Here is a 13,560-nt window from a genome sequence, read left to right as displayed (position 1 = left end):
TTAATGGAAAGTTTCGCACTTCCGGCGACAGGTTTGCATCAATGGCCTTCAATCGAAAGATTTTACGTGGTGTTCGATGCCAAGTCCCTTATTCACACCACGTGAATTGTACTGTAGTACCTTGAGGGTCATCATCATTATCGGTGATTCCTCTCGCGTCTGTTAACAGCTCACATCATTGGCTGGTAATCAGGCGATGTCTTTCCATGTTCGACTCCAGAACATCTCTCACATGGATCGACTTGTACTTTGAGTGAAGATCGAATGAGATTGAAGACCCTGGATCTAGTTTCATCCATCCGGGCTGCGATATATATTCAGGAAAATAAATACATAAAATGTACATCATTACTGCACAGATAATCATCCAACCTAAGGGATGATAGCTCTACCAGAATCATTAGTCTACACTCAGACGATTGTCTATCTTATGTACATGAAAATGAATTTATAAAGTTGAGCATGGGAATGCCCGCCTCAGCTAGATCATGAAAATATTATGAAGATAATGTATTGTATTGTATCTTATTATAGGTCGCCTTCCAGCATGAAAAAACTTCAGATCCTCATGATAAAGCATTTCGCCCGACATCAACAGATTAACGACCTCATGCTTTAGGGGGCAACTGTTATAGACATTTTTGGGCACTGCAACCCCAATCATAAATGTCCATAAACCAAGGGCTCTTAAGTCCCTAAAATTGTTGTTCCAACCTCTAAAAGAACAAGGTCAACTGATTACATCTTCTCCCAGAAGTTCTCCATGAAAAACTACTCAGAACTGGTCAAAACTGGACCATCTCACCTGCTCCATGGTCAAAGTGCGCTGCATCCCACCTAAATACACATGGGAGGTGCAATGCATCTTGAAAATCCCTTCTATGGGGTGCTATGGGTGAGAGTGGACAAATGGCAGGGTCAATCTACAAGGTGGAAGATCATGGAATCTTCCAGAAACTTCTCCTGTGACACTTGCCTCTCTGCATTCGCCTAGGGATGAGTAAGAGATCATCAATCTCCAAGTGGAATCAAGAACTACCAGAGAGAGGACACTAATCAAATCTCAAAGGCTGACTCACCCCCTTGCAAACATCTATATATGGATCCCTCATCCCAGAGATCCGGGGGCTGGAATTTTGTATCTTGTAAAGAAGTGCTGCTGGTTTCTTGGTGCAACATCATAGTGTTGGGTGATCTAAGCTTTTCATGAGGTGAAGAAGGGCTTTCTTGCTGAGAGGATGATGCTGGGTCAGAACAATTGGTTGTAATCCTCTTTGCTATTCTTGATTATTAATAAAGCTATTCAAGTTTTCCACCACATTCTTGTATGATTGATGATATATGCATTTGTGTGGTCAATATATATCTGGTCCTATATTGCTTATGATAATAGATATACGTTCTTGGATAGTGTTATGCTGCTTTGATTCTACAGGTGCTCTTTGAAGCTGGGCAGACGAGGAAGCAAGTGGCAAAGATCTATCAGAAGGGAGAGGAATCAAGCAAGGAACCAAGCACAAGACAGAGGTTGGTCTCCTTCATTCCCCTCTTATCTATTTCTCATAAAGGAAAACGAAAGTAGTTTTAGTTTGTTTGTTTCTAAGGTAGCTACCAGCCTTAGTGGGACTAGCAGCTCTGCATAGACACTAGATTTCCCGGTAACACCACTGAACAGGGTCTACCACAGGCCCAAGAAAAGGCCCTCAGCTACAAAGTCGTCCCCTTGAAGCCAAAACAGCTCTGATACCAAATGTAGGTTCTAACCCCATACAAAAATTACCTACATACGAATTCTAAACACACAAAAAATAAAAAATGTGAGAGCATAACACATAAAACACATATACACAGAGATTTTCCCCTGGATCCCAAAACTGGGGCTACCAGCTTGATTTTTCATTATGTTAATTTCAATGTTACAATACATATTTATACATGTCGAAGCATCATATACCATGGACTGAAAACCATCGCGCCCAAAACCATGTGCGAAAACCATGCACAAAACCATAGGTAGGTCTACCCACCTAATATAGGGACCAAAAACAATTCCCCGGGGTGCTACCCTGAACCCCATAGAGGGGGGCTACCCACCCTCCTCAAACCCCCTGTGACCCCCCATTGCGCAAGGAAGGGGGGGTTCCGCCCCCCCTCTAACCCCCCAGTTAACTAAGGGGGCTAGTTGTGGAAAGAATATAACACAACCCAACAAATGCATGCTAATCATTAATTCGTTCAATGCATTGACCTCAAGGTTAGTCAATACATTTTTTTATCATCCTTGATACCATTATATGCTTGTAACATTTAATTGACTCGTATAATAACCAAAACATCTTAAGTCAATGATAAAGCATAAATGTCATATTGGATGCAAATAAACATATTAATAAATAACATCAAAATTGAGATTAAATCATGGAAATGATATGCCATGGCACCACATCATCATTCATAAATTAATATTAATATGATAATAAATAAAGCATCAAATTAGAGATAATTCTAAATTCCCATAGGTAAGGTTCCTACTTGTTGTTCTTTGTAATATGTTGGTAGGTGCTTCTTCATGAACCTTTTCACAAATAACTCCCAAGTAATTGTGTCATGAGTGTGGTGTAGTTGTCACTTCAGGTTATCTCATCAGTTTACGACACTATCTCCGAGCTAAAATATCACTATCTTAGCCTTCGAATTTGAAGTAAACTATCTAAGTGTGAAACATCTTATCATTCCCTCCAACCAAGCTTCTGCTAATTCGTTGGCATGGCCTCCGACAAATTTTGGGAGCATGATCTTCTAGATCTCTCTAATAATGTCCTTAGTTGGAAGTCCTTTGTTAGAGTCCCTTGATCCTTTGGGGTTTTTTACCTTTGATGAAGGGTTCTCTACTTCAACCTCATTTTTTTGGTGCCCTCTTAATGTTTCATTAATTTCCTCTAGGGAGAAAAATATGAGATTCAACTCCAATAATGGCACTGGGTTTTCTAAAGTATATGGTATTTGTATCGACCCTCCTCGACCTTGATTTATTCGCTTCCTCACTATTATTTATTGGTCAAATATTTTCATGACACAAAAGGTTCATTAGTGCAACTTACGACGTTGTCAACTCTCACTTGGCTCACACATGTTTACAAAATGATAGGTTTAATATTTCCTTTTTATTATGCTTATAAACAAGAATTATTGATACTGAGAAAATCCTCAAGGATGTTCTAAATCCTCTCCCATTACTAGCTAAGTGAGCTACTGCATTGCACCTAACAATTACTCTCAAACATGTTTATCATGCATTGAAAGCCTCGTTGTACCTTTATAATTTTTATTATAGTTAACACTATACCATCAATCCATAACATCTTAAATATCCTTTAGTTAATTAATTAATGTTATTAGTAATTCATTAACTAATTATTTAATATAGCCTTAGTATTAACAATGTAACAATTACAATGTTAAGTTAATTATTTAATTTATTATCATATTAAAAGTAAGCCTAATAAAAAATTCACACACTTAATCTTATATATATATATATATATATTACAATTATTTAATTTGAAAAAAAGGATTACTTTTATTATTTTTCTTATTATATTTATACAAAATAAAAAATAAAAATAAAAATACATCTATAATAAAATGAAATATGAAAAATATAATAAAGAAAAAAATGAAAATAGAAAATAAAATAAAATAAAACCAATGAACACTTGGACCTCATGGAGGCCAAGGACTTACATGAGTCCCAAGTGCCATCTTACCTCGCTTAACCAAAACCTAACCTTTCTGTCTCACACCATTCGTTTTACTTAAGTTCATTATGTTGTAGGGAGGCCATAAGATTCTAGTGTGAGGCCACTAAAGAATTTTGTTCTCTGAAATCAGGCACAATATGTAGGTTCAAAGTGTAATGGCCCTACAACTTTGATTTCTCTATCAATCATGGAGTAATTTCTGAAATTGGATCTCTGATTTGATTTGTACTTTCAATTATTGTCTTTGACCGGGTGTGTTTCCAATTTTTTTTTTGTCTTTGGTAGAGTGAGCTATAGATGTCTAATACTCAAAATGTCTCACCCAAGTGAACGTGGCCTAAATCACAGAGCTAGACCATGAAAAATTATTAGTGTTGATCGTTAAAGTAGCCAATAATGCATGCATATACAAGAAGAACTAACGAGGCATTTTCCCATTACCTAAAATTGTCAAGGAACCTTTTGGGACAAATTAGGATACATGACCTCAAGGAGTGGCTAAAGATGAGGGAGCCAGAGATTTCATTGTAAGGAAAGCTCCACACAGGAAAATCTTTGAACACTATTTAAAAACTTTAAACACTAGGTGTTAATGAATGTCTAAGTTTACATGCCTCATTCCCAGCACACAACACCCCGTAGGGTATCTAGGCACCCATGTCATCGTCTATCACATGTCACCCTCCTGCATTCTTCGCTGAATTTTCCCTTGATTATGCTACACATCGTGCTGACTTCCACTCATGTATCATGATCATGCCCATCGCACATCTTGCCCCTCCCTTTCCCGTCGTGTGCATATCATTGGTACCCTCCGCCTAACGTGGCCATTGCACCAATCATGTTGTTATGTTGCCCAACACTTCATCTAGCCTGCTTCTCGTTGACTCATGCATGCAATCGACCTATGGGTGCATGTGCATTTCACCTTAGTGTGGACCTGCCTAAGGTATTCGCTTTTCTAGTGTGCACCCTATGCAACGCCCATGGGTCCACTTCATCCAACCAATCTGCCAAACACCAGACCCATGCGTCCAATGTGTCATGCCCATTCTCCACACCCGTTGCATCACACGACTTAGGTGTGCATGGTTTATAAGTCATCAAGGATCGTCATGGACGCCCATTTGGCCATGGTCCCAACTCAAGGTAATGACAATGCTTTACTTATATGTGTCATTTTTCATTCATTTGTTTAGGTTGGCACCCCTTCATAAGTCAAGTCGACCCACCGTGTGTCATGCAGGCACAACCCTTTCATCAGTTGCCCTGGCATGCATGACACACCACACTCTATCGCGCACCTCGGCACCCTGCCATCGTGCAATCATACAATCGTGCCTGGGGCATGGCTTCTCACTTCACCAAACTCACCCACACTCATTACACCCATTACACATCTTTCCCGGGCAACTTCCATCACATGTCTTGCCCGGTTCATGCCTTTTTCTTATTTCACATGTCATGCTCGACCTCCACTCATGTGGCGAGGTTCATGCTCATCACACATCTCGCCCAACCTATTGAAACATATTTTGGCACGCAAAATGTCTTTATAAATGCACAGGCTTCTATTCTAAATGCGCCACAAACAAACATCAAATGTGTTTTCATGGGAGAGGCATAAAGGCTTTTTTCTTAGGTTTATATGTCAATTATTTGATATTAATCCTATTTCTAAGTTTTAAATCCTTATATCATCCCTCTGCTCACATTACTCTCCACCTTCATATCCCTAAGTATTAACACCCCTCTTATATCACACATTCCCCAACATTGCATTAAATCATTCCCTCCGGCCCCAATGAGTATCCTGTCACTTGAGATTAACCTTCCGTCACATCGCTCTCCATCTCCACCCATCTTCCCACATCTGACAGCCCGAATACGATCCCCCCCCCCTCATCATCTAAGCTTTACCATCAAGTTGGGGGGGGGAGGAGAGGGTGGGTCCAAAATGGGCGGTATACAAAACCGCATCCACCCTAATGTGGCAGCCTCCCATAATTTCAGAGCCCCCTCAGGTGAAACTACTAATCGCTTCTTCCCCCCCCCCTCGAAAAGTTGTTTCTCCACCTCCCAATACCGCTCTCCTATCCATTGAGATCTTGCCACTCACCTTCTACCACATCATTTGTCGGTTAACTCCAACAATCACATTCACTCCCCTCGTAAACCACCCTTCTTAATTACGTCAACTTTCACAGCATTTCCCTGCCAATCAACCACTGCCACTTATCTCCTCCTTCCTCATCTCACTCTCACTTACCATTCCATCCCATGCCTTCCTTCTGCCTCCACATCATCTCCTACCCCCACATCAAATGTCTATCTCATGGTCAGCTAAAATTATGTTTTCTCCCTATATAGCACAGTAATGTAAAACATTTCTTACAAACCCATGAAAACGTATTTTCAAAAACTGAAAGAGGTTTTTTTTCTAACCTCCTCATGTAAAAAAACCTTTCTTAGTTTTCTAACAGTTATTATGGTTCGGGAGATACAAAGGTATTAAAGGACCCTATTTTTTAGAAATTCTGGAGGAAAAAGCTCAAAAAAAGTTAGTGACTTGGAGGCCATCTCATCAAATATGAGTTGAAAAAAAAAATGAATTTCTCTTCTTTAGTAACAGAAATCCTCAAGGATAATACCAGAACTCTTCAAATAGTTTTAGTTACCTTTATTTGTATTTTATTTTTGTTATACAGTTTTTAGATATTTGTAATATCTCTTGATATTTTTATCAAGATATTTTGTTGTAAATTGTATAAATACTTCATCAATTGAAGTAATACGAGTGGGACTTTCATGCCAAGTCTCTTTAACTATGTAACAGCTTCTCTAGTAGAATTCTAATGAAGGCCTTCCGGCTCCAATTATGACAGAATTTTGTGTTTCTCGTATGTATTTCTAGTATTTTCATAACTTGTTCTACATATGTTCAAAGAAATTGTAGGAAGGTCTGGGTAAGGTAGATTAAGTCTTGATATCTTTGTAATTCCCTACAAAATCATAACCTTTAGAAAGAGATTAGTTTATTGGACTATTTGTCCAAGCTACCTCCTCTTTGACTAGTTTTTTCTTTATGTTTTCTTATAGCCATTTAAAGAGACTAGCTTGTTAGACTATCTATTTGAAATAGCTCCTCTTGGAATCGGTTTCACTTTGGCCTTTTGTTACCTTTGGATATGTTTTTGTTGGGCTGTAGAAATATTCTACACACATCTAAATTTCCCTAGCTGTTAAGTAGTCAGTTTGACTTCTCAATTATTAGGAATCCCCTTACATTCTTCTACCACAATCCTTGAAAAAGCTAAGTCATTCTCTCAGGCTGGAAGTTGACACTTTCAGAAGGGACACTGTGTGAGAGGCCTTTAATCTAATTAGGGAATGTCATTGATCACCAACCACCCCCAATTAAAACCATAAATCTAGCCATCGTTCTTCAAAGGTTATTGTTCAGCGACAAGTGAACAACATTAAACAAATCTTCGTAACCATTGAGGGATCCCCCTCTGGTTCATCGAGCAACTTGAACCTAAAGGCTGGTTGAGTTGGTTTCCTGGCGTAGTTTTTGCAGCCAAGGACTGCCTATGGGAAATAGGTACAACATTTGGCATCATTGCCGGGGAGCGAAGTAACGAAGATATCTTTCTCCGGTGAACAATAAATATTAGATCTATTCCTTGCTAGTGAACAAGGAGTAGGCATTTAGTATTGGTTGCATTTATTTCACCCGGTGACTCCACTTTGTCATATGGCGATTCCACTGGATAACCGATCCCACTATTTCGAAATTTCACCTGCCTTTACTACTATGCAAGGCTCATTGATACTTCCAATCAACAGTATATGTCTCTCCCTCTTAGCTATGGTCAGAAATCTAAAATGTCTACAGAGGATGCATATTTTAAAGTACACCTATGAGTATAAGTTTCCCATAGGATTTCACGTTCATATTGTATATATTCTTCAAATTTTCAGTTGCTGGCAATATGGTTTTTCAATAAATCCACTTTGCACTTGGTTACATTGCAAAGAAAATTACACCTAACTGTGTAAAGTTTTTCACTTCAATTAGATAGAGGTGTGGGGATTGAATAGATATCTTGAGTTTCAATATGCAGTACATCAACGTGTTCGTTGTTTATGAGTGGTGTGATTTGAAGAGTATATGATAGATCAATTTGTATTTTTAGTCTCTAGAAATTTTCAGTTTTCAGATTTTAGTATGAAACAGTATCTGAATTACTGCAGGCATATGGTTTCATTTTACAGTTCTAGGTTGTAGTGTGCAGTATTCAAATGATAGATTGATCCATGAGAATTGGTTATATTTCTACATAAGATGGCAGATCAGTGGTTGATGGTTTTATGGTATGAATCCATGTCCAACACTTAAGGCAGTTGGTCTACTAGTTCTTTGCATCCCGTAGGGGGAAGCAAACCCCATTGGAGTTGATGTTGTAACATATTTTGGCACACTAAATGTTTTTATAAATGCACGGGCTGCTATTAATGTGCTACAAACAAAAATATAATTGTTTTCATGTAAGAGGAGAAAAGTATTTTCTCTTAGGTTTATATGTCAATTATTTGATACTAATCCTATTTCTAAGTTTTAAATCCTTATATCACCCCTCTGCTCACATTAATCTCCACCTTCATATCCCTAAGTATTAACACCACTCTTATATCGCACATTCTCCAACATTGCATTAAATAATTCCCAACGGCCCCACCGAGTATCCCATCACTTGAGATTAACCTTCCGTCACATCACACTCCATATTCGCCCATATTCCCGCATCCGACACCCCGAATACAATTTCGGCCCCCCCTCACCATCTGAACTTTACCATCTGAGGGGGTCTGAAATGGGCAGTATACGAAACCATGCCCACCCTAACGTGGTAGCCTCCCATCATTTCGGACCCCCCTTGGGAAAAACTACTAACCGCTCCCCGCCCCCCCCCTGAAAAGTTGTTTCTCTGCCTCCCGATACTGCTCTCCTATCCGTTTCGCTCCTGCCACTCACCTTCTACCACATCATTTGTTAGTTAACTCCACCAATCACATTCACTCCTCACGTAAACCACCCTTCTTAATTACGTTAGCTTTCACAGCATTTCCCCACCAGTCAAACACTGCCACTTATCTCCTACTTACTCATCCTAGTCCCGCTTACTGTTCCATCCCATGCCTTCCTTCTGCCTCCACATCATCTCCTACCCCCATGTCATATGCCTATCTCATGGTCAGATAAAATTATGTTTTCTCCCTATAGTAATGTCAAACATTTCTTACAAACCCATGAGAATGTATTTTGAAAAACTAAAAGAGGTTTTGTTTTCTAACCTCCTCATGAACAAAAACCTCTCTTAGTTTTCTAACTGTTGTTATGGTTTGGGAGATACAAGTGCATCTTTAAAGGCATATTTTCTCGGATTTTCCTGTTTTTAGTTAGTATTTTCAAATGCGGTTTCCGAGCATGTGGAAATGAATTTTCAAAAATTGAAATATTTTTTTGTTACCAACATCATCACTTACTACCACCTCTCTCATTTTTCTAACAGCTATATTTGTTTGGAAGAAACAAAGGTATTACAGGACCCTATTTTTCAGAAATTCGAGAGGAAAAAGCTCAAAAACAGTTAGTGACTTGGAGGCCACCTCATCAAATATGAGTTGTAAACAAATTTGAATTGCTCCTCTTTAGCAACAAAAATCCTCAACGATAGTACCAGAACTCTTCAAATAGTTTTAGTTACCTTTATTTGTGTTCTATTTTTGTTATATAGTTTTCAGATATTTGTAATAGTAATTGATATTTTTATCAAGATATTTTGTAATAAATTGTATAAATACTTCATCAATTGAAGTAATTGGAGTGTACTTTCGATGCCAAGGCTCTTTAACTATGTAACAACTTCTCTACTAGAATTCTAATGAAGGCCTTCCAACTTGAGTTATGACAGAATTTTGTGTTTCTCGTGTGTCTTTACAGTATTTTCATAACTTGTTCTACATATGTTCAAAGCAATTGTAAGAAGGTCTGGGTAAGGTAGATTAAGACTTAATCTCCTAGTAATTCCCTGCAAAATCATAACCTTTAGAAAGAGATCAATTTGTTGGACTAATTGTCCAAGAAAACTCCTCTTTGACTCATTTTTTCTTTATTTTTTCTGATAGCCATTTAAAGAGATTAGCTTGTTAGACTATCTGTCTAAAATTGCTCCTCTTGGAATCAGTTTCACTTTGTCCCTTTGTTACCTTTGGATATGTTTTTTTTGGGCTGTAGAAATCTTATACACGCATCTAAATTTCCTTAGTTGTTAAGTAGTCAGTCTAACTGCTCAATTATTAAGAATCCCCTTACATTCTTCTGCCATAATCCTTGAAAAAACTAATTCATTCTGTCACTAGCCTGGAAGTTGACACTTTCAGAAGGAACCCTGTGAGAGAAGCCTTTAATCATGACTAGGGATTGTCATTGATCGCCAACCACCCCCAATTAAAACCACAAATCTGGCCATTGTGCTTCAAAGGTTGTCATTCAGTGACAAGTGAACAACATTAAACAAAGCCTCATAACCACTGAGGGATCCCCCTCTGGTGCAAGGGCCAGCTTGAACCTAAAGGCTAGTTGAGTTGGTTTCCTCGCATAGGATTTGCAGCCAAGGACTGCTTACGGGAAACAGGTGCAACACGACCCACACCTATTGTGTGTGTATCGTCGATGCCCTCTGCCTGACTCGCCCTTGGCATCCATCTTTTGATTGTATCACGTGGTGCCCCAACTCAACCACATGTTGTCGACTCATGCATGAACCCCTCCTATAGGCATATGGGTTCCACAACTTCTTGCAAGTGCACCTAGGGTGCTCGCCTTTGTGCTTGAAATCTTTCTATACAGTCACACACATGGCCAGTGGTTATTTTATTATTAATAGATTTTGAAGAGTGTGAAGGTTTGCACAATGAAAAATTAAAAGTTTCCTCCACACAATGGACTCCCTTCGTAATCCCGCACATATTCATTTGTGTTAATTTTGAAAATATATGTTAATATTAATATTTTATTACTTTGAAAATCATACTTTTAAATTTGATATTTTAATGCTTTTAAATAATGTCATATGTAATAATACTTATGTAATGTGAATTTTAATTTAAAATTACACACTCGTTTAAAAATTTAAACACCTGTGTTTAATTTTACGTTCCTTCCTTTCAAAAATAAATAATGCCACATATTCTTAAATTCCTAATTTTACATGCTTTGAAATAAATGATTAATTGGTAAAAATATCATTAAATTTCATGAATTTAATAAAATGTAAAAGTTATAATTTCAATAGTGTCATTACAAATGAGGAAATTTGTAAAAGTAATAGTTATCTCATACTTAGCTACTTATCCCATGCTAATAAATAAACCTTAAAAACATTTGCTAGACATGTCTGGAGCTTTGCTTGTGCAGAGGTTTTACTTTGCGGAAATCTTCGCTCAAGAAAAAACTATGTGTATTGTTTTGCATGCAAAGCTCCGCACATTGTTTAAAATCTTTAAACACCAGGTGTTAACCAATGTTTAAGTTTACATGTCTTCATTTCAAAAAAGAGAAAAAAGTCAACGCGATGTGTTCTTAAATGCTTAATTTTACATGCTTTCACATTAATGATTAACTGTTAAAAATATGTTTAAATTCATAAATTTAATTAAACTTTAAAGCTATGATTTCAATAATGTCCTTACGAGTATTGAAATTTGTAAAAATAATAGTCTCTTACTTAGCTCCCCAACCCACCCTAAAAAATAAACCTTAAAAGATTTACTAGACTTGTGTGGAGCTTTGCTTGTGTCAAGCATTGCTGCTAGTGCAGAGCTTAGCTTTCACTGTGCCTAAAACTCGCCAGCGGCACAAGAAAAACTCTACACATTTCTTCACTTGCAAAGCTCTGACCACCTTAATTTACTAATAAAAAAATATTTTGTCATCATTACGGTCAACCACCTTTCCATTTTTAAGATTTTATTGTTATACTCAACCTTTTAATTTCTAAAAATTTTATAGCAAGTGATGTCATGATTTTGAAGTCTACTTTCAGTTAATAGTTTAATATATTGAAATTGACTTGATTTATCATATGCTGAAGAGAGAATTGAAGAAATAATGAGAGAAATGAGAGGTTTTTGGAATATTTGTTTTTTAATTATTGGAGTCATTAAATGTTTTGGTTTGAATCTTTTTACATTGTATTACCATGTGAATTCATAACACTCAAAATAGAAACAAGTTTAACTCATAAAAATATGATTAATTTCATAAATTTAATAAAATTTTGAAGCTATAGTTTCAATAATGTCATTAGTAGTGTGGAAATTTGTAAAAGTAATACCGATCTCTTACTTAACTCCCCATCCCATGCTAATAAACAAACCTTAAAAAAATTTACTAGACTTTTGCAAAGCTTTGATCTTTGGAGCTTTCACTATGTGGAAAACTTTGCACAAGCAAAGTTGTGCACACTGCTTTACATGCAAAGCTCTGTTATACTCAACCTTCTAATTTCTAAAATTTTATAGTAGTGATGTCATGATTTTGAATGTCCACTTTCAATTAATAATTTAATATATTGGAATATAATTAAATCTGGTGAACAAATAACCAAAGAAACGACAAGGTTTTTGGATTATTGTTTTTTTCTAGTTTAAATGGTAAAAATATGGTTAATTTCATGAATTTAATAAGACATTAAAATTATCGTTTCAACAATGTCATTACTAGTACAATATACGATGTGGAAATTTATACAAGTAATAGTCATCTACACACAAGGAAATATTAATTGGAGATTTGTGCAGCGCTTCCACAAGGAAATATTAATTGGAGATTTGTGTAGCCCTTCCCCTCTCTCGCTTACATAAAGAGGCTACAACTTCGTCAGTTTTAGCATCATTGGGAAGTTTTTCCATCATTGGGAAGAGTACCATAAAAGGTTCAGTGTCAATGTTAGTGAGTGTCAAAACACTCACTCATAGAATGATCACTCAGAAAACTAATTTTTTTTAATGAATTGTTAGACATTGACAAATACCAAAAATTAAATGTTATCTATAAAAAAAATTATGTCCCATCAGAAATATGAGAAATACACTTTGACCACCAAACAAATATTATAAACACCGATAAAACAAAGACTAATAATAAAACCATATCTATATTAATAAACATTGTTCTCCCAAGGAAATAGTGAAAACTATAAACATTGTTATTGTGGGGAGAGTGAAAACTTTTTGAATATCAATGATGTTAATAGAAATCAACAAAGCGTTTCATGCATAGGAGCAAACAATAACGAATAAACATTGCCTATGGTGCATTAATATAATATTGTAAAGTATGTTGCATAAAGGTGTATGTATTTATGAAAAGGTCTACTATAGAATAGTATAGTATATTAATATATTAGTGTTAAAAAGTTATTTTTTTAAATTTTATAAATTGGGATGAATATATATTAATAAAAATGAAATTATTTTTAAGAAATTTTTACATTGTTTCATTACGTATTTTGAGGAATATATATTAATGAAAATGAAATTAATTTTTATTTAAAAAAAAATAGAGTAATTCATTACGTTTCATAAATGATATTGACTAAATTTATTACTTTTTAATATAATAAATTTCAATAATATAATTTATAAATTTTAAATATTTATTATTTTTAAAAATCATTAAATATATTTATATATTTTAAATAATTAAGATTGCATTGCAAAATTACCACAC

Source organism: Pinus tabuliformis, chromosome 3_1, assembly GCF_031772625.1.
Source record: "Pinus tabuliformis cultivar Carrire ecotype Pingquan chromosome 3_1, CPIR1, whole genome shotgun sequence".
Lineage (NCBI taxonomy): Eukaryota > Viridiplantae > Streptophyta > Pinopsida > Pinales > Pinaceae > Pinus > Pinus tabuliformis.
This window is presented reverse-complemented; position numbering follows the sequence as displayed.